The sequence below is a fragment of the Muscardinus avellanarius genome (genome assembly GCF_963383645.1).
Source record: "Muscardinus avellanarius genome assembly, chromosome: X".
NCBI classification, from domain to species: Eukaryota; Metazoa; Chordata; class Mammalia; order Rodentia; family Gliridae; genus Muscardinus; species Muscardinus avellanarius.
The window spans coordinates 46,077,424-46,105,063 of NC_137792.1; the positions used below are offsets into that span (position 1 = coordinate 46,077,424).

At 41.9% G+C, this 27,640-nt stretch overlaps 1 protein-coding gene and 1 pseudogene across 2 annotated transcripts in view; one reads left to right on the plus strand and one right to left on the minus strand.

Moving 5' to 3' along the window:
* FAM120C (family with sequence similarity 120 member C) overlaps positions 1–27,640 on the minus strand; it is a gene marked incomplete at both ends in the record, with an annotated part of 146,472 nt that overhangs the window by 107,593 nt on the left and 11,239 nt on the right. The gene's annotated exons all lie outside the window — the stretch shown is intronic.
* Positions 11,579–11,851, plus strand: LOC308278502 (mapk-regulated corepressor-interacting protein 1-like; annotated as a pseudogene). The gene has a single exon. The product of its transcript is annotated as a mapk-regulated corepressor-interacting protein 1-like (transcript).

Below are 27,640 nucleotides of genomic sequence, written 5' to 3' on the forward strand. Positions count from 1 at the left end.
CCCTGGCTTTAATCTCCAGTACCAAAAGGGGAGGGACTATTTAAAAGCCACATCCACACAAAAACTTGCACATGGATCCTTATTCAGAACAGCCAAAAGGGGAAATGACCCAAATATCCATGAACTGATGAATGGATAAACAAAATGTGGTAGATCCATACAAGGGAATATTATTCAATACTGACTCAAGCTAAACTATGAATGAATCTCAAAGACATTATGCTAAGTGAAATAAGACAGACACAAAAGGCCACATCATGAATGGATCCTTTTATACAAAGTGTCTAAAATCAGCAAATTTCTAGAGATAGAAAGATACATTAGGCATGGTGGTACACACTCTTGTAATCCCCTTGTAATCCCCGCGCTTGGGAGGCAGAGACAGGGGGATCATGCAGGTTTGAAGCCAGCCTTGGTGGCTTAGGAGACCCTATTTCCAAATTTTAAAAAAAGTATAAAATAGGTCTGGGAGTATAGCCCGGAGGTAGAATGGCTTCCAAAAAGCCCAGTACCACCAAAAAAAAAAAAAAAAGAAAAAAGAAAAAAGAAAGAAAGAAAGAAAGACAGACAGACAGACAGACAGACAAACTAGTGGTTGTCAGGAATTGGGGATTAGGAGATTAAAAAAAAAATTGACCATTACTGGTTTTAGATTTCCCAAAGCCAATCACTAAGCCAAGCATGGGAAGGAGGGATGGGGAGAGAATGGGGTGGGAATCGAGTAAGGACTAATTGGGTGATGTGTGCATGTGTGTCTCCACAAGTCTTTTATCCCATTAAGATGTATGATTACAATGTATCAATAAAAATATTCTGGAATCAAATAGTTACAGTATTTATATAACTATGCATATACTAAATACCACCAAAGCATATACTTTATCTATTCATTTATTTTATTTATTTATTTATTTATTTATTTATTTATTTATTTATTTTGGTGGTACTGGGGGTGGAACCCAGAGGCTTTCTACCTCTGGGCTATACTCCCAGACCTATTTTATATTTTATTTGGAAACAGGTTCTCACTAAGTTGCTAAGAGCCTCACTAGCTGAGGCTGGCTTCGAACCTGTGCGATCCTCCTGTCTCAGCCTCCCAAGCGTGGGGATTACAAGCGTATGCCACCACGCCCAGCTTATTTTATTTTTTAGTGATACTATTTCTTATTTTTTGTGTGGTACTATGGAACCCAGGGCACACTATATACTTTATTTATATTTTTATTTGGAAACAGGGTCTTGCTAAGTTGCTGAGAGCCTCACTAAGCAGCTGAGGCTGGCTTTGAACCTAAACAATTCTCCTGTCTCAGCCTCCCAAGTACTGAGATTACAAGCATGCACCACCACGCCCAGCTTTTTATGCATTTTATTGTGATAAAAACACATAAGCTGAGTATGGTGGCACACACTTGTAATCCTAGTACTTGGGGGACTGAGACAGGAGGGTTGCAGGTTTGAGGCCAGCCTCAACAACTTACTGAGACCCTGCCCTGTTTCAAATATAAAAGAATAACAAAGTGCTGAGGGTATAGCTTAAAGGTAGAATGCTCCTGAGTTTCATTCCCAGTAACACACACATACACATACACACACGCACACAGAGACACACACCACATAAAATTTAGCACCTTAATCATTTTTAAGTCTGAAGTTCAGCTATTTTAATGATAACCATGTTGCTGTGAAACACAAAGCCAAAATTTTCTCATGTTGCATATCTGAAAGTCTACACTCACTAAGCACACTAAGCAACTCCCCTTTCTCCTTCCTTCCAGTCCCTTGGAACCACCATCTACTTTTTGTTTCTATGAATCTGACTACTTCATGTAACTCATATAGTATTCATTCTTTTGTGACTGGCTAATTTCACTTAGCATAGTGTTGTCAAGGTTTATCCATGTTGTAGCATGTGATAGAATTTCTTACCTTTTTAAGTTTGAATAACATTCCACTAAATAATACTAAATTTTGTTTAATCATTCATCCAATGATGGACATCTGAATCTTGGCTATTGTGAATAGTGCTGCTATTAAAGTGGGTATGCAAATATTTCTTCAAGATCCTATCTTCAATTCTTTGATACCCCGAAGAGGAATGGTTGGATCATGTCAGTTGTATTTTTTATTTTCTGAGAAACCTCCACACTGTTTTCCATAAAGATCATATTGTATTACCATTCTAACATGGTGCACAAGTGTTCCAATCACTCAACATCCTTGACAATGATTGTTTTCTGTATTTTAAATAGTAGCCATCCTCATGGGTATGAAGTGATAACTCATTATGGTTTTTCTCTGCACTTCACTAATGAATAGTGACCATTTCTGAAATATTTTAAAGGAAATTCAAAACATCAAATCATTTCACTCATTAATATTTCATTATTTATCTCTTACAGATAAAGACTTTGAATGCAGCAAAATATAATACTATTATTATATTTAATAAAACTGAGCCGGGCATGGTGGCACATGCTTGTAATCCCAGCATTTGGGAGGCTGAGACAGGAGGATCCAGGTTCGTGGACAGCCTCAGCTACTTGGTGAGGCCCTTTGCAACTCGGTGAAACCCTGTTTCAAAATAAAGAATTAAAAACAGGGCTGGAGCCAGGCATGGTGGAACACGCTTGTAATCCCAGCATTCAGGGAACTGAGACCGGAGGATGGCAGTTCACCAACAGCCTCAGCTACGTGGTGAGGCCCTCTGCAACTTAGTGAGGCCCTCTACAAATAAGGAATAAAAGGGCAGGGGGGTGTAGATCGGAAGTTGAATGCCCCTGGGTTCCATCCCCAGGCCCACAAAAATAAAGAAAGAAAGAATAAAAAATAGGGAAGGGGGTGTAGCTCAGAGGTAGAATGCCTCTGGGTCCCATCCCCAATACCTCTAAATAAATAAATAAATAAATAAATAAATAAATAAATAAATAAAATTAATATTTTCTTGGTCAGGCGTGGTAATACATGCTTTTAATCCCAGCATTCAGGAGGTGGAGACCAGGGGATTATGGTTGATGGACAGCCTCAGCTACTTAGCAAGACCCTTTGCAACTCAGTGAGACCTTGTCTCAAAAAATAAAAAGACTAAAAAAATAGGACTGGGGTGTAGCTTGGAGGTGCAATGCCCCTTGGTTCCACCCCCAGTACCGCAGAAAAAAATTAATATCAAAAATGCAAGGTGTGGCCGGGCGTGGTGGCGCACGCTTGTAATCCCAGCATTCAGGAGGCTGAGACTGGAGGATAGCGGTTCACGGACAGCCTCAGCTACTTAGTGAGGCCCTCTGCAACTCAGTGAGACCCAGTTTCAAAATAGAATAAAAAACAGGGTAAGCGGTATAGCTCGGAGGCTGAATGTCCCTGGTTTCCATCCTCAGACCCGCAAAAAAAAAAAAAAAAAAAAAATGCAAGGTATGGTGTCACACATCTGTAATCCCACTACTTGGGAGGCTGAAACAGGAGAATTGTAGGTTTGTGGCCAGCTTCAGCAACTTAGGGAAATCTTGTTTCATAATAAAAATATAAAAGCCGAGCATTAGAGGTGCATGCTGTGATCCCAGTACTTGAGAGGCTGAACAGGAGAACTGCAGGTTTGAAGACTGCCTCAGCAACTTAGTGAAACTCTGTTTCAAAATACAAAAATAGGGCTGGGAGTAGTTTGGAAGTAGAAGGCCCCTGATTTTCATCCCCAGTATACACACAAAAGAAAAGACAAGATAAGACTAGGGTGTGGCTGGGAGACAAAATCCCATGGGTTCAATCCGTAGTACCCAAAACAAAATTTGTCCCTCTTCTATTTTCCAGGATTGGTCAAAAATGTCTTTTGATAGTTGGTTTGTTCAAGTCAGGTTCCAAATACTGTCTACATGCACCAATGGTTGATAGAGCTTCCAAATATCTTAATTTATATGCGTTCCCCTTCTTGTTATTTAAATTCCATTAATCACACACACACACACACACACACACACACACACACACATTTTCATTTTGTGGTACCTCCAAGCTACACCTCTAGCCCTATTTTTTATTCTTTATTTTGAAACAGGGTCTCACTAAGTTGCAGAGGGCCTCACTAAGTAGCGGAGGCTGGCCTTGAACCCACAATCCTCCTGTCAGAGCCTCCCAAGTACTGGGATTACAAGTGTGAGCCACCATGCAGCTTCATTCATCATATTATGTTAAGTGAGATCAGCCAGTCACAGAAAATCAAAGGTCATGTTTTCTCTCATATGTAGAAGCTAGAGAGAAAATAGGAAACAAGAGACTTCTGATACATGAGGAGAGAGACCAGTAGAACAGTGAAAAGGGGTTGGGGAAGGGGGGGAGGGAAGGGAAAAAGGAAAACGATGAAGGGAACAGTTCAAATAATGCTATGTCCATATATGAAGGTATTACTGTCAATCTCACTAATCTGTATGGGGAAGAGAGAACAGGGCAGGACCTGGAATTCTAGAAACACACCAAGTGATATATGTGTGTATGTTTGTATAGCTTTGAATCCTCTACGATGTATAATTACAATGTACCAATAAAAGTATAAAAATAAATGCCATTCACTTGTTGAAAAATACTAATTTTAAAATTGCCAAAGTAATAAACCAGACCTGGGTGGGGCGTGGCACAGGCCTGCAATCCCAGTACTTGGGAGGCTATGACAAGAGGATCTCAGGTTTGAGGCCAACCTCAGCAACATGCATCAAAATAAAAAATAAAAAGGGCTGGGAGTATGGTTCAGAGGTAAAATGCCTTCAGGTTCAATCTCTGGTACTACAAAGAAGTAATAAAGATTATTCAACAAATGTAGGAATAACTGGAGATCAGTTATGAATTAAAAACTTTATACTTAACTGGGACAATCATAAAAATAATAGCACCAAGCCAGACATGGTGGCACATACCTGTAATCTCAAAACTTGGGAGGCTGAGACAGAAGAATCAAAGGTTCGAGGCCAACTTCAGCACCTTAAGAAGGTACTGTTTCAATATAAAAAATTAAAAAAAAAGAGGGGTATAACTCCCTGGTAGAGTGACCCTGGGTTCAACCTCCAGTACCAAAATAATAATTATAATAGATGACACCAGAATAGGAAAAGTTTTTTTTTTCAGTACTGGGGATAGAACCCAGGGGCATTCTACCTCGAACTCCACCCCCAGCCTTATTTTTTTATTCTTTACTTTGAAACAAGGTCTCACTGAGCTGCAGAGGGCCTCACTAAGTAACTGAGTATGGCTATGAACCTGCAATCCTGTCTTCTTTCTTTCTTTCTTTCTTTCTTTTCTTTTTCTTTCTTTCTTTTTGCGGTACTGGGGGTGGAACCCAGGGATATTATACCTCTGAGCCCTATTTTGTATTCTTTATTTTGAAACAGGGTCTCACTGAGTTGCAGAGGGCCTCACTAAGTAGCTGAGGCTGGCCGCAAACCATGATTCTCCTGTCTCAGACTCCCAAAAGCTGGGATTACAAGCGTGTGCCACCATACCCGGCTAGAAAAGTTTAAGTACAATAATGTACCACATAACAATTTGTCAATGACAGATCACATGTAAAAGTGGTCTCATAAAATTATAATGGAGCTAAACATTTCCAGTCACCTAGTGATGTCACTGCTGTCCTCACACAGTAATGCAATGCATTATTTGTGAGTTTATGGTTATACTGATGTAAACAAATCTCCTGTACTTACAGTATATCATATTTCATATGCTGATTAAGATACTGATTTATGTGTACTTCATCTTGTATCCTTATTTTAGAGTTACTCTTAATCATAAAACAGGTTATTATAAAATAGTATGCCATGTTACATCAGCAAGCAGTCTCATACATATTGTATTCAGTGTCTCCAGTACATCGTTTTCTCTGGGGCTCGACTTAATCTCACTTTTTATTTTTTTTTGGTTCATCATGCCTCAGGAGCAACCAGCTATTATAGTGCATGTGTGTGCATGTACACACACATACACACACACACCATGTAACCTACAAGTAGAGCAGGCTATTTCATCTGCGTTTCTGTAAGTACACTCCATGCTGTTGGTACAACAAAATCATCTAATAACATAATTCTCAGAACATATCCCTGAGGTTAAGCAATACATGACTGTAAGAGAAAATCTAGTGATACAAAAAAAAGACTGACATCAATTCTCTTCACTACATGAAAATCAAATATTCCCACAGAATGAATAAAAAATAATTGACAGATAAATAAAAAGTTAAACAGTAGGATCACAGGTTCAAGACCAGTGTGTGGTAACTTAGCATGACCCTATTTCAAAATTTAAAAATGGCTGGGGGCTGGGCATCGTGGCGCACGCTTGTAATCCCCATGCTTGGGAGGCTGAGACAGGAGGATCGCACAGGTTCGAAGCCAGCCTCAGCTACTTAGTGAGGCTCTCAGCAACTTAGTGAGACCCTGTTTCAAAAAAAAAAGTATAAAATAGGTCTGGGAGTATAGCCTGGATGTAGAAAGCCCCTGGGTTCCATCCCCAGTACTACAATAAATAAATAAATAAATAAATAAATAAATAAATAAATACATACATACATACATAGTAAAAATAAAAAGGGCTGGGTTGTAGCTCCTCAGTGATGGAAATTCCACAAATTCAATCCCCAATATCCCCTTTTCCCAAATCAAACATTTTTGCTTGGGAGAAAGAAATAGAAGTAAAATCAAAATACAAATGACAAATTGAAAAAAAACATCCATAGTACAAAGGGCTTATTTCCTTAACAGAGAATAAGGGGGGGGACCCCTAATGACTCAAAAGAGCAATTCACAAAAGAGGAAACACAATAGATCTTAGTAAATAATAAACTCATCAAACTCACTCATGGCAAGTTAAAATCAAAAGGAAACATGGTATGTTTGCCTAGAAGAGAAGCAAATAACATAATAACAAGAGAGGCAGGCACTCACAAATATTATTGTTAGTAATATACATGGTATACTCTCCAGGAAGAATAATTTGGCAAAATCTTTCAAAATTAAAAATACACATGCTTTGACCTAGCAATTTTGCCTTCAGGGATTTATTTTTTAGGTATGTAAAGCATTTGGAACAACAATGCAAAAACTGCTTTGCAAGTATACAAATTATTCACTGGAATCTTGGGTGCTGTGGCGTGCACCAGCAATCCTAATACTTGGGAGGCTGAGACAGGAGGATTTTAAGGTTCAAGGTTAGAGCATGGTAAGTTAGCAAGACCTTGTTTCAAAATAAAAGGGTCCGGGAGTGTAGTACAGAGATAGAGCACCTCTGGGTTTAAACCCCAGTACTACACACACACACACACACACACACACATATTCACTGCAGCATTATCTGTTATAGTTGATGGCTGGAAAGAACCTAATTAACTGCATATCAATAATGAACTAGTTAAATTATAATATATGGCCGGGCATGGTAGCACACTCTTGTAATCCCAGCATTTGGGAGGCTGAGACAGGAAGGATTGCGGTTTGCAGATAGCCTCAGCTACTTAGTAAGACCCTCTGCAACTTAGTGAGACCATCCTCTCTCTCTCTCTCTCTCTCTCTCTCTCTCTCTCTCTCTCTCTCTCTCTCTCTCTCTCTCCTCTCCTCTCCTCTCCTCTCCTCTCCTCTCCTCTCCTTTTTCTCTTCTCTTCTCTCTCTCTCTCTCTCTCTTTTTTTTTGTAGTACTAAGGGTGGAACCCAGGGGCTTTTCTACTCCGGGCTATCCTCCCAGACCTATTTTGTACTTTTTTTGGAAACGGGGTCTCACTAAGTTACTGAGAGCCTCGCTAAGTAGCTGAGGATGGATTTGAACCTGTGCGATTCTCCTGTCTCAGCTTCCCAAGCACTGGAATTACAAGCGTGCACCACCATGCCTGGCTGAGACCCTGTTTCAAAATAAAGGATAAATATAGGATAAATATAGGGTATAGCTCAGAAGTTGAATGCCCCTGGGTTCCATTCCCAGACCCGAAAAAAATGTATAATATATATGTAGAATTGAGTGGAGCACAATGATTCAAAATGACAAAACTACATTTACATGAGAAAAAAATTACCAAGATATATTAAATGATTAAAGCAAGGTATATATTAAATGGTAAAAGCAAGGGCTGGGGACTGAGCTCATGTACTTAGTGGGTGCTGGCTACCCTAGGCTCAGTCGAAAGTAAGGTATATAATATCACATACAGTATGCTACTGCTGTGAATGTTAAAACACTGCACTTCTGTGTGAAGTGTATACCTGTATAACTTGTGTTGTGCATAAAATAGATATTTTTGCCTTTCTACTAGTAGTTTTTCTGGAAAATTACACGGCAAGCTAATAATGCTGATCATCTCCAGGGAAGAGAATCCATTAGTTGGGGTCAGAGGTAGAAGGAAGAGTTGTTTTTGCTTTCTTCGTTTTTATCATGAACCTTCTGTAAATTTTTAATTACTATACATGAATTGTAATCTTTATTCAAAAGTTAGGAGGTGTGGCTCAGTGGCTAATTATTTTTCTAGCATGTCAAAGACCCTGGATGCACCATACCAACACACACACACATATACACTGATAAATCACAGCTGAAAAGATCAGAACAAAGGGGAAAATTAAACAATATCAGAAAACGTACAGTATAAAGTTATAGTCCTTTAATCCTCATTCCCTGGAGATAATTGCTATTCCAGGCTCCTCCCTTGAAGAGTCTGATTTAGTAGGGCTAGGGTCAGGCTAGGAACCTATTTTAAGAAGCATTTCTCTAGTCACATCAAAGAGTATGGCAATTTATTCCTAGCAAAATAGAATCTAGAGTGGAACATGGCCATTAAGTCCTGACCAGAGCAAAAGTAAATAGACTACTAGGTACAAAGACCCTCACAAGAAGTGAGCACCCTGGCTCTATTTACAGATTTTATGATGGCTGCTACCACCTGATGCACAAGGTCTTCAAGTACCTGGCCCAAACTGGTCCAGTAGAGTTGTTAAACTTGCAATTTTCTAGGATGGTAAAATGATCTAGGAAGATTAAAACCATAAAATAGTAAAACAACTAAGTAGAAAAGGACCACATTTGATCTTTATTTGACTTTTGTGGTACTGGGGATTGAACCCAGGGGCATTCTACCTCAAGTTATACCATTAGCACTTTCTTTCATCCTCTTCCTCCTTTCTTTGCAGTACTGGGGATTGAATGCAGGGACATTCTACCTCGGAGCTACATCCCCAGTCCTATTTTTTATTCTATATTTTGAAACAGGTTCTCACTAAGATGTGGAGGGCCTCACTAAGTTTCTGAGTCTGGCTGTAAACCTGAGATCCTTTTGTCTCAGCTTCCCAAGTACTGGGATTACAACTGTGTGCCACTAGGCCTGGCTACCACCCAGCATTTTTTAGTTTTTATTTTGAAATAGGCCTTGCTAAATTGCGAAAGCTAGCTTGAACCTGTTATCCTCCTGTCTCAGCCTCCCAAATACTGGGATTATACCCATGTGCAACAAGTCTGGCTATATTTGAGTTTTAAAGAAAGTGAACGTGAGTTTCTAAAGAACTTTTAATTGATATTTCATGGTTCAGTTCAATGAATATGTCTCTTAATTGATACTTCATCATTCAGTGAATATGAATTAAGCGCCAAGTATTCATCAGGATTCAGACAGCATGAAGTAAAACACCTTAAAAAATGTGGGAGAGCGGGACATGGTGGCTCAACCTTATAATTCCAGTACTTCAGAGGTTGAGACAGGAGGATCACAGACAGGTTCACGGGTTCAAGGACAGCCTCAGCAAGTAGGGAGATACTCATCAACCTAGGGCGACACTGCAAATTAAAATAGGGCTGGGGATGTATCTCAGAAGTAGAATGCCCCTGGGTTCAATCCCCAGTGCCACACACACACACACACACAGACACACACACACACACACACACACACACACACACACACAAATAAAAAAGGAAGGGAACCAGGTATGGTAGTACACACCTGTAATCTCAGTACTTGGGAGGCTGAAACAGGAGGATCACAGGTTCGCAGCCAGCATCAGCTACTTAGTGAAGCCCTCCACAACTTAGTGAGACCCTGTTTCAAGATAAAGAATAAAAAATAGTGCTGGGGTATCTCTCAGAGATAGAATGCCTCTAGGTTCCATCCCTAGTACCACAAAAAATAAATAAATAGGATAGGAGGTGTGTCGCTCAGAATTAGAATGCCTCTGGGTTCAACCCAGCACCACACCAAAGAAGAAGAGGGGTTTTAATTACAGAATACACATTTCATAGGGCCAAAAGGATAAATGAGATAGGAGAGCAATAATTTGACAGTGCCTGGCATAGGAAATACTAATTGAAAGTTGAGCTGGTTCACTAGTAGCCTGCTCTTTGCAACTCTTTTGGTATGGGAGATATAGCAAGAAACAAAATAGATGTAAAGACTGCATCCTTGAAGCCGGGTGTGGCAGCTCATGTTTGTAATCCTAGCATTCAGGGGGCAGAGACTGGAGGATCACGGTTCGTGGCCAGCCTCAGCTAGTTAGTGAGAGAGACCCTCCACATCTTAGTGAGACCCTGTTTCAAAATAAAGAATAAAAAATAGGGCTGAAGGGTGTAGCTCGGAGGTAGAATGTCCCTGGGTTCCATCCCCAGACCCACAATAAATAAATAAATAAATAAATAAATAAATAAATAAATAAATAAGAAAGACAGCCGTATTCAGGAGGCAGAGACGGGAGGATCACAGTTCACAGACCAGCCTCAACTACTTAGCAAGTGCCTTAACAACTCATTGAGACTCTGTTTCAAAAATAAAAAAGACCTAAAAGATAGGACTGGAGGTGTAACTCAGAAATACAATGCCTGTGTGTTCCATCCCCAGTACCGCAAAAATAGAAATTAAAAAAAAAAAGGCTAAAATTAGGGCTGGGATGTAGCTCAGAGGTACAATGCCCCTGGATTCCATCCCTAGTACCACACACACAAAAAAGATTCCATTCTTGTGTTGGGGGTGGGCCTCAGTGGTAGAGCACATGTGTGCCTAGCATGTATTAGATCTCAGCTTCCATACCTAGCACATAAAAAAATCCAACCTTCTTGAAATATACAGTATAGTGATTAATACTTTTTTTTCCTTTGTGGTACTGGGGATGGAACCCAGGTACATTCTACCTCTGAGCTACAGCCCCAGACCTATCACATTCATTTATTTCGAAACAGGGTCTCACTAAGTTGTAGAGGCTGGCCAAGACCTTGTCATCCTCCTGTCTCAATCTCCCAAATCCTGGGATTAAATATGTGTGCCACCATGCCTGGCTACTATTTGTTTTCATAGAAAATATTTTTTCTTTTTTTTTCTTCAATACTGGGGATTGACCCCAGAGGAGCTTTACCACTGAGCTACATCCGGTTATTTTTATTTTGAGATGTGGTCTCATTAAGTTTCTTAGAGGCTGACTTTGAATTTGTAATCCTCCTGCCTCAGCCTCCCAAAAGTGGCTGAGATTACAGACATGTGCCACAGTTCCCATCTAGTAAATATTCTTTTAATAAAAAAAAATTCTGGGGAGGTGGCGGCAGCACTGTGGGCAGCAGAGTGCTAAGACCCGACACCCCAGCAATGACCAGTTCCCCTGTCTCCAGACGGCAAAAGGAACAGCAGCCCCCGCTCCCCCACCAACAGCAGTGAGATCTTCACCCCAGCCCACAAGGAGAATGTGCGCTTTATTTATGAAGCCTGGCTGGGTGTGGAGCAGACCTGCGCAGCCAGCTGGCGGGCAGTGAACGGGGCTTGGTGGAAGAGTACGTGGAGAAGGTCCCCAACCCCAGCCTGAAGACCTTCAAGCCCATTGACCTGAAGCGCTGCAACACGCAGGACGCCAAGAAGTCCTAGAGAATGGCCGCCCCTCTCTGGCCTCCGAGGACCGGGGTGCACTTGCGCCGTCCCTGCTGTGCTGTGCTCCTGGCCTTCCTCCCTGGGCACTGGGCAGGGAGGGGTCTGGCCTGGCAGCCCTGGCCTTCACCCCCCCCCGGACCATCTGTACCTGGAGCTCCGCCTGGCCCCTCCTGCTCCCCAGAGACCCTGACCCCGCCACCTCCTCACCTGCCACCCCACCTCCTGCTCCTGGCCACTTCAGGGTCAGGAGGGAGAAGGGGACTTTGGGTCCCACTTGGTGGCACTGGTCACTCTGTCCTTGAGGTGACCAGGAGTCAGGACGAGCGCAGCCTGCCTACACAGTGCGGGCCCCCTCTGGAAGCCTGCTTCCTGCTGGCCTGGACACTTGGAGAGCATTTCCCCTGCCCCAACTGTCCAGCCTGCCCTTCCGTGCCTCAGCTTCAGGATGGCACCAGCCCCCGGGACCTGGGACAGAGCTGGCACCTGCTGCCCGCTTCCTGCGGTCCTGTGGCCACAGCGGTGCCCTTGGGCAGGGGTGGTGCTGCCGGGCCTGTCCTGGCTCTCGAGTATGCTGGGAGGGTCAGCAGGGCCCCTGTTTCTTCCTGTGCCCTCTGGAAGCCGAGTGTCTGGCTCTGGAGCCTGAGGGTGTGTGAATAAAGGTGGGTGGCACTGGGGGAAAATAAAAATAAAAAAAATCTGAAAGCCAACATATAAAAGATTTTAAATGGAGGATGAAATTGGATTAGACAGGAAGTAGGACCACTGTTCCTCTCTGTTTATTAGATCCTATCTCCACCTGCTAAAATCCTGGTTTTGGGAAGCAATGTGGTACTAAGCATTGAAATCAGGGGCATTCTATCTCTGAACTATACCCCCAGTCCTATTTTATTTATTTATTTATTTATTTATTTTGGAACAGATCTTACTAGGTAGAGTCTCACTACTTGCTGAGGCCTCAAACCTGGGATTCTCCTATCTCAGCCTCCCATGTACTGAGATTACAGATTTGCCCAGCTTAGAAGAACAGTGTGTGTGTGTGTGTGTGTGTGTGTGTGTGTGTGTGTGTGTGTGTGTGTGTTACTGGGGTTTCTGGAAGCCCTTCTATGTCCGGGCTACACTCACAGACCTATTTCTACATTTTTATTTGGAAACAGGTTCTCCTAAGCCAGCGCGCGCGGCTGGCTTCGAACCTGTGCGATCCTCCTGTCTCTGCCTCCCAAGCGTGGGGATTACAAGCGTGCGCCACCACGACCAGCAAGAAGCATAGTTTAAATGCTACTGCTCTAAAGCAGTATGTGGTTGGAAATGAAACATCATTTTCTGTCTTGCTCTTTGTTTCTTTCTCTCTCTTCTTTCTGTTCTTTCTATCTCTCTCTCTGTACTGGAGATTGAACCTGGGTATATTATTCTGCCTCTGAGCTGCAACCCCAGCCCTATTTTATTTTGAAATACGGTCTCGCTAAGTTGCTGAGGCTGGTCTCAAATCTGTGATCCTCTTGTCTTAGCTTCCCAAGTACTGGGATTGCAGGCTTGAAACACCATACAAGGCAATCTTTTCTTATAGAGCTGTCTTCTCCTGAGTTTTATAAATGTCACTTTCTTCAGAAAGCACTACCCAGCCTGTTGTGGTAAAGCCCACCTGTAATCATAGTACTTGGAAAGCTGAGATCGGAGAATCGCAGGTTTGAGATCAGCCTCAGCAACTGACCCAGTTTTAAAATAATAAATAAAAAGGGCTGGTGGTGTATCTCAGACGTAAAATGCCCTCAGTTTTAATCCCTGTACCACACATGCAATAAAAAGCATTACCCCATCGAATGGATAGGCGTCTCTTCTCTGTGTTCTCAGGGCACCCTGAACTTTTAACTTCTCACATTATTATTATTATTATTATTATTATTATTATCATTATTATTATTATTATTATTATTATGTGTGTGTTACTGGGGATTGAATCCAGGGACATTCTACCTACCTCTGAACTACAACCTCAGACATATTTTATTTTTTTGGTGGTAGGGGGGTGGAACCCAGAGGCTTTCTACCTCCGGGCTATACTCCCAGGCCTATTTTATATTTTATTTGGAAACAGGGTCTCACTAAGTTGCTGAGAGCCCCACTAAGTAGCTGAGCTGGCTTCGAACCTGTGTGATCCTCCTGTCTCAGCCTCCCAAGTGCGGGGATTACAAGCATGCGCCACCACGCCCGGCTTTATTTTTATTTTGAAACAGGGTTTCGCTAGGTTGATGAAAGTCTTACTACTTGCTGAGGCTGTCCTCAAACCTGAGATCCTCCTGTCTCAGCCTCCCAAGTACTGGGATTACAAGAGTCCACCATGCCTGGTTCCCCCTACTCTTTATAAACAAGAGAAGACTGAAGCTTGGACAATTCAAATTATTTGGCTCAAATCACACAGCTAGCAATATGGCAGAACTTGGATTTGAATCCAGTGAGGCCCAACTGCAAAATAATGATCTTACCATCAAATATGTTGTTTCTCAAATAAAGACAACTGGAAAATTGGGCATACAGCAATCTCAGATCAATTCACAATAAACACGGAGCATAAAGAAAAGCTAGGTGGTAAGCACACTGATGCCAGAATTATGTTAATCATGTGTGCTTTTAATACCCTACCTGGCTCACACAAACAGCTTAATAAATGGTTGTTATTTCTAGCAACTTCAAACCAAATGCAATATTGCTTCCTGACCTCTGTAGTATTTCCTTTAGCTTGACCCATAGTCCACTGGAATATAAGCCTTACCACCATCCACCATGCTATATACACCAAACTGGTATGATCTATAGCGTTCTGTGGTCCACCTTCTCCAACTGTTTTCAATTCTAAGACAAAAGAAATCAGAGATGACAAGGGCACTATATTGTAAGAAATACTGGGAGGGGAAATATGTGTAAATCTGCTTTAGCAAATGAAATATGATTTACATGTCAATGGCAAGGCCAATATGCCTTGAAGGCTAACTACTGAACAGACAGTCTAAACACTGTTGATGCAAATATGAATTGCTACACACTGAAGATTAGTACACAACCACTAAAAGACAAACTGATAATCACCAAGATAAAAAAATAATGTACAAGAACAGCAGCAATAAAAAATCATAACCAGTGCCGGGCATGGTGGCGCACGCTTGTAATCCCAGCATTCAGGAGGCTAAGACCAGAGGATCATGGTTCGCGGACAGCCTCAGCTACTTAGTGAGGCCCTCTGCAACTCAGTGAGACCCGATTTCAAAATAAAGAGTAAAAAATAGGGCAGAGGGTGTAGCTTGGAGGTCAAATGCCCCTGGATTCCATCCCCAAAACCTGCAAAAAAAAAATTTTAACCAAGCTGGGTGTGGTGGTGCTCGTTAGTAATCCCAGTGTTCGGAAGGCTTAGACCAGAGGATCACGGTTCGCAGACAGCCTCAGCTTCTTAGCGAGGTCTTTCGCAATGCAGTGAGACCCTGTTTCAAAAATAAAAAAATGCCGGGCGTGGTGGCACACGCTTGTAATCCCAGAATTTGGGAGGCTAAGACCGGAGGATCGTGGTTCCCGGACAGCCTCAGCTACTTAGTGAGGCCCTCTGCAACTCAGTGAGACCCGGTTTCAAACTAAAGAGTAAAAAATATTGCAGGGGGTGTAACTCAGAGGTCAAATGCCCCTGGGTTCCATCCCCAAAACCCGCAAAAAAAAAAAATCATAACCAATCCGGGTGTGGTGGTGCACACTTGTAATTCCAGCGTTCGGAAGGCTGAGACTAAAGAATCACGGTTCACAGACAGCCTCAGCTTCTTAGCGAGGTCTTTCGCAATGCAGCGAGATCCTGTTTCAAAAATAATAATAAAAAAAATGCCCGGCGTGGTGGCACACACTCGTAATGCCAGCATTAGGGAGGCTGAGACCGGAGGATTGCAGTTCTCAGACAGCTTCAGCTACTTAGTGAGACCCTCTGCAACTCAGTGAGACCCGGTTTCAAAATAAAGAATAAAAAACTAGGGCAGGGGGTGTAGCTCGGAGGTCAAATGCCCCTGGGTTCCATCCCTAGACCCATAAAATAAAATAAAGCCTAAAAAATAGGGCTAAGATGTAGTTCGAAGGTACAAGGCACCTGGGTTCCATCCTTCCATCCGCAGCACCGGGGGGGGGGGGGAGAAGAGAAGGGAAGAGAAGAGAAGAAAAGAGGAGAGGAGAGGAGAGGAGAGGAGAGGAGAGGAGAGGAGAGGAGAGGAGAGGAGAGGAGAGGAGAGGAGAGGAAAGGAGAGGGGAGAGGGAGAGAAATAGGGCTGGGGTGTACCTTGGAGGTACAATGCCCCCGAGTTTTGTCCTCAGTACCACAAAAAAAAAAGGAAGAAAAAAACCTCGTAACAACTCAAGGCACCATTCATACAGTGGCTCCCCTTCAAATTTCAATTTTCTACATGCACATACATGGTAAAGCCTTTGCCATAAAACACAGCAATCAAGCGCACTGTTAAGAAGCTATTTTTTTTTTCTTTTTGGTGGTACTGGGGTTCCTGGAAATCCTTCTACCTCCAGGCTACACTCCCAGATCTATTTTATAATTTATTTGGAAACAGGGTCTCTTAAACCAGCGTGGCTGGCTTCTAACCCGCAAGATACTCCTGTCTCCGCCTCCCAAGGGCGGGAATTACAAGAGTGCGCCACCACGCCCGGCTCAGAAGCTAATTTTTTTTGGCACTGGGACTGAACCTAGGGGCATTTTACCTGCGAGCTATACCCCTAGCCCTTCTTCAAAAATTTAAAACAGAAGCTAGGCGTGGTGGCGCACGCTTGTAATCCCAGCATTTGGGAGACTGAGAACGGAGGATCACTGGTCGTGGACAGCCTCAGCTACTTAGTGAGGACTTAGTGAGACCTGTTTCAAAATAAAGAGTAAAAAATAGGGTAGGGGGTGTAGCTTGGAGGTCAAATGCCCCTAGGTTCCATCTCCAAGCACGCAAATAAATAAATAAATTAATTAATTAATAAAATTTGAAATGGTCTAAGTTGTTAAAGCTGGCCTGAAACATGCCATTCTCCTATCTCTGCCTCTGAGGTACTGGGATTACAGGTATGTGCCACCATAAAATTCTAATTTTAAAGTGTGAAGACCCAGTTTTAGTATTCTTGTTTTTTTTTTTTTTTGGTACTAGACACTGAACCTAGAGGTATTCTACCTCCAAACTTCATCTCCAGGATGACTTTTACTTGGAAACAGGGTCTCACTAGGTTGCTGAGAGCCTCACTAAATTACCGAGGCTGGATTTGAACCTGCAATCCTCCTGTCTCACCCTCCAAAGTACTGGGATTACAAGTGTGCACCACCACAACTGGCCTCCAATTTTATTTTTATTTATTTATTTTTATTTTGCAGTACTGGGGATGGAACCAGGTGTATTCTACCTCTGAATTACATGCTCAGCCCTGATTTTTATTCTTTATTTTGAAACAGGGTCTCACTGCATTACAAAAGGCCTCAGTAAATAGCTTAGGATGGCTGCGAACCACAATCCTATCTCAGCCTCCCAAATACTGGGATTACAAGCATGCACCACCTCCCCCAGCTATGGCCTCCAACTTTAGTATTCTTAACCAGGTTCCCAAGAGCCAGCCCATTTCTGTAGATGAAGCTTTCTATCTTATGTAAGTACTATAAGAAAAACGTAAAATATTTAAAATATCTCTTGTGACTCACTTTTGTAATTAGTAAATACAGCTGGGCTGTGGCATCCAATGGACATCTGCTCAAAACTCAAACTTGTTTAAGACAACTCATAGTCAAGTGGCTTAGCTTCTGCATTTGTAAAATGGAGATTCATCCAATTCCTACCTCATTATAAGACTTAGAAATTATTTATACAAAATTCCTTGCACAGCTGAATGTGGTAGTGCACGTTTGAATGCCAGTAGTTGGGAGGCTGAGACAGGAAGATTGCAGATTCGAATCCAGCCTCAGCAATTTGGTGAGACCGTTTCCAAATAATATAATAAAAGTGGCTGGAGATGTAGCTCTCAGGTAGAATGTCCCTGGGTTCAATCCCCAATGTAACACACACACACACACATATCCTGGCACATAAGCTCTGAGATAGTAACTAGGAAATAAAGCATCACCTGTTTTTTTTTGTGTGTGTATGGTACTGGGGCTCCTGGAAGCCCTTCTACCTCCGGGCTACACTCCCAGACCTATTTTTATACTTTTTTATTTGGAAACAGGGTCTCTTAAGCCAGCGTGGTCTCTTAACAGGGTCTCTTAAACCTGCGCGATCCTCTTGTCTCCACCTCCCAAGCGCGGGGATTACAAGCGTGCGCCACCACGCTATGTTACATACTACTGTAGTCTGGAGATCCTCAGAAATAATTTGAGACCGGTAGATAATCACGATAGCCATATGTTCTGCCCAAAGGAAATCGTCAGCATTAAAGTCATAAGGATGAAATAAGAACAAGAATTCATAAGAGTTTCTGGGTTACCCTGCAAAAAGACAGGAACTGCAAAGACAGTTACGAGAAATTTCTAAGAGTCCTTAAACCAGGGGCTGCCAATGTGTACAGAAGTGGGCAGCTAACATGAATTAATAAAGGGCATTGAGTTAAGAAAAACCAATTCCCACTGGACGTTGTGGTGCACACTTGTAATTCCAGTGTTTGGGAGACTGAGACAGGAGGATCGCGGTTCGAAGACAACCTCAGCTACTTAGTGGGGCCCTTTGTAACTCAGTGAGACCCTGCTTCAAAATAAAGAATAAAATATAGGGCTGAGGTAGCTCAGAGGTAGAATGCTCCCCCCGGGGGTGGGGAAGGAATCAATTCCCCAAAATCTATTTTTTTCATTAAAGCATACTATCGGTGTTAACATTATATACATGGTAGATACTGGGGTTTTCGTTTTAAAAACAGTTAAAAATAAGCAGGTGTTAGTCCGGTGTGGTGGCATATGCTTGTAATCACAGCATTTGGGAGGCTGAGACAGGAGGATAGCGGTTCATAGACAACCTCAGCAACTTAGTGAGGTCCTTTGCAACTCAGCGAGACCCTGTTTCAAAAATAAAGAATAAAAAATAGGGCTGGGGGTGGAGCTTGGAGGTAGAATGCCCCTGGGTCTCATCCCTAGCACCACGAAAGAAAGGAAGGAAAGAAGGAAGGAAGGAAGGAAGGAAGGAAGGAAGGAAGGAAGGAAGGAAGGAAGGAAGGAAAGAAAGAGAAGCAGGTGTTAAAAATAAAGCCAGGCATTGGTGGCACACGCTTTGTAATCCCAATACTTGGGAGGCTGAGACAGGAGGATCTCAAGTTTGTAGCCAGCCTCAGCTACTTAGTGAAGCCATCTGCAACTTAGTGAGACTCTGTTTTAAAATAAAAAAATAAAAAATAGGGCTGGGGTATAACTCAGAGGCAGAATTCCCCTAGGTTCAATCCCAAGCACTGCAAAAAACAAAAAAAACAATTCTGATCATTTCATTTTTCTATTTATTCTCCTTTAACTTGAAACTAGATGTCTGATGCCTGTATGTGCCAAGACATCAATATTAGTTAGGTTTTATACTTGTAGGTTACAGTGTACAGAAGAGAATTTAGTCTTGAGTCCTTTCACTGCAAGTTACTAATATGATTTCATAATGAAGAGCTGTTTAGAACTATAGACTTCAAAATAGACATTTTGCATTAATTGCTTTTTGATGGTAGTACTCGGGATCAAACCCAGGGCCTTACACATACTAGGAAAACTTTCTACTATTGGATTAAACTTCCAGCCTTTTTTTAAAGTACTAGATATTGAACACAGGGTCATTCTACCTCCAAAGCCGCTACTTTATTTTGAAACAGGGTCCTGCTAAGTTGCTGAGGCTATCCTTGAACCTGTGATCCTCCTTTTCAGGCTTCCCTCCCATTGCACGCATAACCACATCCAGCCATTCCTAGCTGTCGTGTGTAGGTCAGTGGGGGTTGAGCCTGGAGGTGCTCTGCCACATGCTACATCCCCAGCCTTTTTTTTTTAGATAGGGCCTTAGTAAGTTACTCAAGCTGGTCTTGAACCTGTAATGCTCCTGCCTCAGCCTCCTGAGTCACTGAGATTATAGATGTGTGCCACCATGACCAGCTCCCAGCTTTTTAAAAAAATTGTTTTTGGTACTACCGGGGCTAGAACCTAGGGGCCTTCTAATTCCAGGCTACACTCCCCAGACATTTTTTTTCCAAATTTTGAAACAGGGTTTCACTCAATTGCTAAGAGCCCAAGGGAAACTAGCTTTGAACCTGTGATCCTCGTCTTAGTCTCCCAAGTACTGGGATTACAAGTGTGTGTCACCACACTCAGCTAAATTTTATCTTGAAACATGGTCTTCTCCAATTACCCAGCCTGGCCTCAAATTTATGACCCTTCTTCCTTGGTCTCCCAAGTAGCTGGGATCACAGACATATACCATTATGCCCAGCTGGCATTTTTCTTGGTACTGGGACATTCTACCTCTGAGCTATACCCCCAGCTCTATTTTTTATTCTTTATTTTGAAACAGGGACTATGTTGCGGAGGGCCTAAGTAGCCCTCTGAATTACAACCCTAACCCTATTTTTTTATTCTTTATTTTTATTTATTTGTTATTTATTTTGGTGGTACTGGGAATGGAACCCAGGGGCCTTCTACCACTGGGCTACACTCCCAGACCTATTTTATATTTTTTATTTGGAAACAGGGTCTCTTAAGCCAGCTGAGGCTGGCTTTGAACCTGCGCGATCCTCCTGTCTCAACCTCCCAAGCTTGCGCCACCACGCCCGGCTTATTCTTTATTTTGAAACAGGGTTTAAGTTGTGAAGGGCCTAAGTAGTTGAGGCTGGCCGCAAACCTGCAATCCTCCTGTCTCAGCCTTCTAAATACTGGGATTACAAACATGCGCCACCATGCTCAGCTACAGTGTTTTTATATTTGGAGCATTCCTGAGATAGTTGTAAAATTCCGATATTCCAATGACATCATGCTTCACTTTCAGAACCATAGCATGGTAATTCAATATCTCCACTGTAGCTCTTCTTTCACACTATGAATGTTAAATTGAGAAAGGCTACCTGAATCATATTCATTTTCATAAAACATGTCAGAAAGCCTTTTCTAGAATTCAACTGACAACTTCACAACTGTGGGAATGTAATTCAGGCCATTACTTTCATGATTCTTGGAAATCAATTTCAGTAAAGTCAGCCAGTTTCTCTCTTGCCAAATAAGTTTCCCAAAGGCAAAATTTTGCTAGGAATGACAAATCCAACCATATATTTGTGAAGGTTTTTCTGACCAACCTTGCTTTTTTTTTAAAGTGTCTATATGAGTTACAAAATCAAGTGAACAAATCAAATATTTTATGTCAATCCTTATGGATGTCTTAATGCCCTGTGTGTGACAAACAAGTCATTTTGTGTGTGTGTGTGTGGTACTGGGGATTGAACTCAGAGGCATTCTACCTCAGAGCTAAACCCCTAGCTCGATTTTTTTTAACTTGAAAACAGAGTCTAAGTTGCCAAGGCTGGTCTCGAACTTGTGTTCCTCCTAGCTCAGACTCCCAAGTACTGGAATTACAAGCATATGCCACCATACTGGCTCAAAGAAGTCATTTCTTTTAGTGTCTTGAGTACTATGCTTCAAATAAGCCAATCAAACTCCATGTAACAAAAGTGCAGATTTCTGTAACATACACCAGTAATTCATCAAGCAAAGACCGTTTGGTGCAAATCACAATGAGTTGTTTTTTGTTTATTGTTTTTTTTTTTTTTTGCGGGTCTGGGGATGGAACCCAGGGGCATTGACCTCCATGCTACACCCCTTGCCCTATTTTTATTTTGAAACAGGGTCTCAGTAAGTTGCAGAAGGCCTAAGTAGCTGAGGCTGTCCGCAAACCACGATCCTCCTGTCTTAATATCCCAAATGTTGGGATTACAAGCATGTGTCACCATGCCCGGCTTGCAAATCACATCGTTAATTATTAGTTTCTTCACTGATTCATTTCGAAATTTTTAACTCAAATTCTGACAACAGTTACAATTTTCTGCTTCAAATGAATTTTTCCTAAGTTCAACAGACATTACTGCAGAAGTACTATCTGTAATCATACTAATTTTGACAAATATTAAAAATTTCAAGACTTTGCTAAGAGTGTATGTAGCTCAGTGGTAGAGCACTTACCTAGCGTACACAAGGCCCTGGGTTCGATCCCCAGCACCACAGGAAAAACAAATTCAAGACTTTCCTCAACACAAAATCCAGGTATCTGCAGATGAATTTGTGGCAGGCTGCAAGACCATAATTTAGGTTACATTGAAATTCTTAACACATAGGCTGTATCTAAGTACACTGCTTCCCAAACCTGAGCATGAAAAACAATCAGCTGGAAGCCTTCATAAAACAGTCTGATGGGCCTCACCCTCAGTTCCATTCAGTTGGTCAGGCTCAGGGTCTCCCAGGCTGCAATGGAGGTGGCTTGAAGGGGAAGGGTCCACTTCCAAGCCCTCTGAGGTGGCTGTTGGCAGAATTCAGTTGTCAGTTGCTCTACTGAGATAGTTTTTCACTGGTTATTGGTCAGAGATTGCCCTCAATCTGAAAGCCTAAGAATTTGGATTTCTCACAAGCTTCCAAGTGACAGAGAGCTGTTGGTCAAGGGACCATACTTTGAGAAGCACTGTCTAGGCATATAGCTAAGTATACAGAGGTGTGTTATCCGTTATTACCAGCTACTATTTAAATTTTCAGAAATAATAGAACCACCTGACCCGATCTGTCCCCCAAATTTTTGGTCAGCCATTAAACACGGATACACTGAGCAACAGTACTTCCTATCTTTGCAAATGTGTATGGCATTAACTTCTGCTAGAGTGAACATTCTGTAATAAAACTACCACCTTCCAAATGCTTCCCAGCCCTGGCAATTTTTAACACATAACTGCATTCCATGGCAGTATTTCTTATCCCGTGGTTTCAAAAACAGACTGTTGGGCCAGGCTGGTGGCACACGCTTTGTGATCCCAGCACTTGGGAGGCTAAGACAGGAGTATCACAGGTTCACGGCCAGCCTCAGGTACTTGTGAAGTCCTCTGCAACTTAGAGCCTGTCTCAAAATAAAGAATAAAAAATTTGGCTGGGGATGTTATCTGGGAGGTAGAATGCCCCTCAGTTCAATCCCTAATAATAAAAAAACACAGACTGTTGCAATTCTAAGCAGATCTCAAACGTTTTTTTTTTTTTTTCATTTCAGCATTCATGTTTGTTTACTGATCATACTTTTTACAATAGTTTATTTTAAAATGGAATTTTAAATTCTAGCCTGTTAAAGACATATTTAGAGACATAGTAAAATCCATCAGATTCATAAAGAAAAGGCTTTCTCCTGCTTTCAGCAAGTATATAAAGTTCTTTTGTAATTTTTTCACTTTGCATAGATGTGGGTACAAGAAATAGTTCATGTTTGTCAAAACTACTGTAAAAAAGTACAAGCACAACAATTGAGAGTGTTTTAGTTATCTATTTCTGTGTAACAAATTACCCCAAAAACTTAATGGCTTAAAACAACATTTATTTTCTCATGGTGTCTGTGGGCATGGCTTAGCTGGGTCCTCTGGCTCAGGGTCTCACAGGTGCACCTGTCAGCCAGGGCTGGAGTCATCAACGCTTGACTGGGGAGGGGTCCATTTCCAAGCTCACTCGTGTGGCTGCTGGCAGGGTAGTTCCTTGTGGGTTGTCAGACTGAGGGCCTCAGTTCCTCACTGGTTGTTGGTCGGAAGCTGCCTTTGTTTCTCGCCATGTGGGCCTCTCCACGGGACAGCTCACAACATAGCAGCTTGCTTCACCAGAGTGATCAAGCAAGAAGAGCCAGAGAGCAAGAGCAAGTGAGAGAGAGAAAGAGAGAAAGAGAGAGGGAGATCGCAAGAGCGCAAACAAGATGGAAACCGTATTTTTAAAATAACCTAACATTGGAAGTGACATTTCATTGCTTTTGTTGTAGTCCGCTCATTAGACGTTACTAGGTCCAGCCCATACATGGGATGGGAAAAGATTACACAAAAATGTGACTACTAGAAGGTAGGAAATATTGGGAACCATTGTGGAAGATGTGCATTATGACTGACGAGCAGCAACTGCTCACTGTACAAGGGAGACACCGTGGCTTGCTGGAGATGCTAAGACCTCGTGGCTCACCAAAAAGGGTCAGCCAACACGGCCAAAGTAACTGAAATTTCAAGAGTAGCTGGAAAGGTGAACTTCCTGATTAAAACAGTAGGGTGAAATGAGGCTAGAGAAAGGTTGGCAGATCATGAAGAACCCTGTATGCCATGCCATGCTAAGCTTGAAGCATGAGAATGAGATAATCAACATCCAATCCACTTGGCACACAAGAGATTTTGGTCAAAGCAGAAGCAACTGGCATTTACTATACGCCATATGTTCTAGCACGTTACTTAAATGGATAATTAACTTAATTTGACAATAAAACATCTGTGATATATTATTACTCTTTATTTTCCATAAGAGGAAACTGAGGCATAGAGAAGTTAATTTGCCCAAGGCTACATAACTAGTAGGGGAAATGACAGGAATTCAGACCCAGAGAGCTTACCTCCAAGATCTATACTATTAGCCATTATGTTACATAAACTAAATGTAAAGAAAAATGAGCTGGGCATGGTGGCGCATGCATATAATCCCAGAAGTGGAAGGCTGAGACAGGAGGATCTCAGGTTCCAGGACAGCCTCAGCAATGTAGTGAGACTTTTACCAACTTAGTGAGACCCTGTTTTATTTTATTTTTTTATTTTTTGGTGGTACTGGGGTTCCTGGAAGCCCTTCTACCTCCGGGCTACACTCTCAGACCTATTTTTACATTTTTATTTGGAAACAGGGTCTCCTAAGCCAGCGCGCGCGGCTGGCTTCAAACCTGCGCAATCCTCCTGTCTCTGCCTCCCAAGCGCAGGGATTACAAGCGTGCGCCACCATGCCCGGCAACCCTGTTTTAAAATAAAAAATAAAACAGGTAGAAAGTGCAGCCAGAGGTGGAATGCCCAAGTTTAATCCTACAAAAAAAAATGTGTTCTGGAAAAAGTAAAACAAAACTGTAAAAAATTTCAGAAATGGAAACTGATAATGATCAAAGCATGTTAAATGCATATAAAATATGCCACAATAAAACCTATCATACTATATAATAAATATGTGGTAATAAGAATACAATTGTACTCTTTTCAGGCACAATAAAAAAAGGATTTTGTTGGCCTAGTGACACATACCTGTAATCCCAGTACTTGAGAGGCTGAGAAAAAAGGACCAAAAGTTTAGGGCCAGTCTCAGCAACTTATTAAGACCCTGTTTCAAAATAAAAATAAAATAGGGCTGATGGTGTAGCTTGTAGGGAGAATGCCCCTGGGTTCAACTCCCGATAAAAAAAAAAGAGAAAGAAAGAAAAGAAAACAGAAAAGAAAAAAATTGGGATCACATACATTTAGGTTCAAGTTTTGGTCCAACTACATTCCAGTAGTATAACCTTGGGCCAGTAACTACATGGATCCTATTTTTATTTTAGATATTAAAAATGGACATTTGGAAGGCTGAGACAGGAGGATCGTGGTTCAAGGACAGCCTCAGCTACTTAGGCCCTTTGCAACTTAGTGAGACTCTGTGTCAAAATAAAGAATAAAAAACAGGGTTGAGGGTGCAGCTCAGAGGTAGAATGCCCTTGGGTTCCATTCCCAGTACCAGGGGGGAAAAACAGGAGACTAATACCTATCCTAAAGGTGGTTATGAGGATTAAATGACTTACTAGATACATATAAGGGACCCCACCTATGTGGTAGCTATCATGACTACAATCATCAAAGGGGAGTATATTACATAAATTAATTGCTAAGCAACTACAAAACTCCCTCCTTCATCACAGGAGACTGGAAACTCAATTTATGATCTGAATTGATTAACACAGAATATTATAAGACTCTGGTTCTCAATTCTTCTGTCTGACCTTTAAATCCTTCTACAGTCTAGTCATTAAATCATCAATCTTCTTGCGATATTTCTTCCAACAACTATTACTGTATATAATATGTCAAGTTCTAGAGCAAATCTCTGTCCTTTTGGAACTCATTTACAAAAGAATTTAGCCAAGAGAAGTGGTACACGCCTGTAATCCCAGTACACAGGAGGGTGAGACAGGAGAACTGTAGGATTGCATTTTCGAGACCAGCCTCAGCAACATAGCAAGATTCTGTTTCAAAATAAAAATTAAAAAGGGCTGGGGGTGTGGCTCTGACATAGAATGTCCAGGGTTTCATTCACAGTAGCAAAAAATTAAAATATTAAAATTTAAAAATAATACTGCAATAGCATGAGTGAGCCAGGCATGCTATGCACGTGCAGGCTTATAATCCCAATATTTGGGAGGCTGAGGCAGGAGGAATCCAAGTTCAAGGGCAGACTGGGCAAAACCCTGTCTCAAAAAATAAAAGGTACTGGGAATGTAGGTCAGGGACAGAACATCCATAAATTCAATCCCAAATCCCTAAAATAAAATAGTATGAGAGAAGTAATGACAGACTAGTCTAGAAGCACAAGGGAAGATGTCATTCACTTGAACTGGCAGAAGCTGGTTTGTAAAGATTTTAGTGATATTTTCTGAACAAGAATAAATAGGAATTTGCTATGCAAACATAAGAAAAGCACAATGTGGCCGGGTGTGGTGGTGCAAACCTTTAATCCCAGTACTTGGAGGGCTGAGACAGGAGGTTCACAGGTCCCAGGCCAGCGTACAGTAACTCACGGAGACCCTGTTTTAAAAATAAAAAAATAAAATAGGGCTGAAGGTGTAGCCTAGAGGTAGAATGCTCCTAAGTTCAGTCCCCAGTACCGTAAAAAATGAAACACAAGCCGGGCGTGGTGGCGCACGCTTGTAATCCCCGCGCTTGGGAGGCGGAGACAGGAGGATCGCGCAGGTTCGAAGCCAGCCGCGCGCGCTGGCTTAGGAGACCCTGTTTCCAAAATGAAAATGTAAAAATAGGTGTGGGAGTGTAGCCCGGAGGTAGAAGGGCTTCCAGGAACCCCAGCACCACCAAAAAAAAAAAAAAAAAAAAAAAAAAAAAGAAACACAAACGCGAGTAGAGGTGTGTCTAGGAAACTACAAAATTCAAGATGTTGGGGGGGTGGGGCAAATACCAGTTAAGTATGGAAACAGTATGGGATCAGACCTTGAAAAGTACTGCCTTCCATGCTGAAAAGTCTGAACTTCTCATGATAGGCAAAAAATAGCCAGCAGGAATCTCTTGAGAATCAACTGAGTCAATTATGGTTTACGGAATAGTATCCCTGGTAGCAATATGGCAGATGAAGTTCAGAGAGAATTATGGTCAAAGAATAAGTGGACTCTGCTCTCATAGCTCAGATGAGAAAGTGTGGGGTCTTGAACTAAGGTCATAGAAATGGAAACAGAACTAGCTGGATGTAAAAGATACTTTGAGGAAGAAATGAAAGAATGAAGCAGATATGGGAAGTGATAAGAGACTGAAGGATGAGGTTTCCGTTGTTTCTAATTTGAATGGATGAAAGATGCCATTCTCAGAAAAACAGAGAATACTGAAAGTAGGACAAGGAAAGATAATGAGTTCCATTTTGGATGTTTTTTAGCATAAGTACCCATAAGACATCAAGTAGGAGACCCGAAAAGATATGTTTAAAGTTAAGGAAAGAAGTTTGGGGAAGAGATAAAGCATAGTAATCATCAGAAAATAGTTTTTACTAGTCAGGCATGGTGGCACATGCTT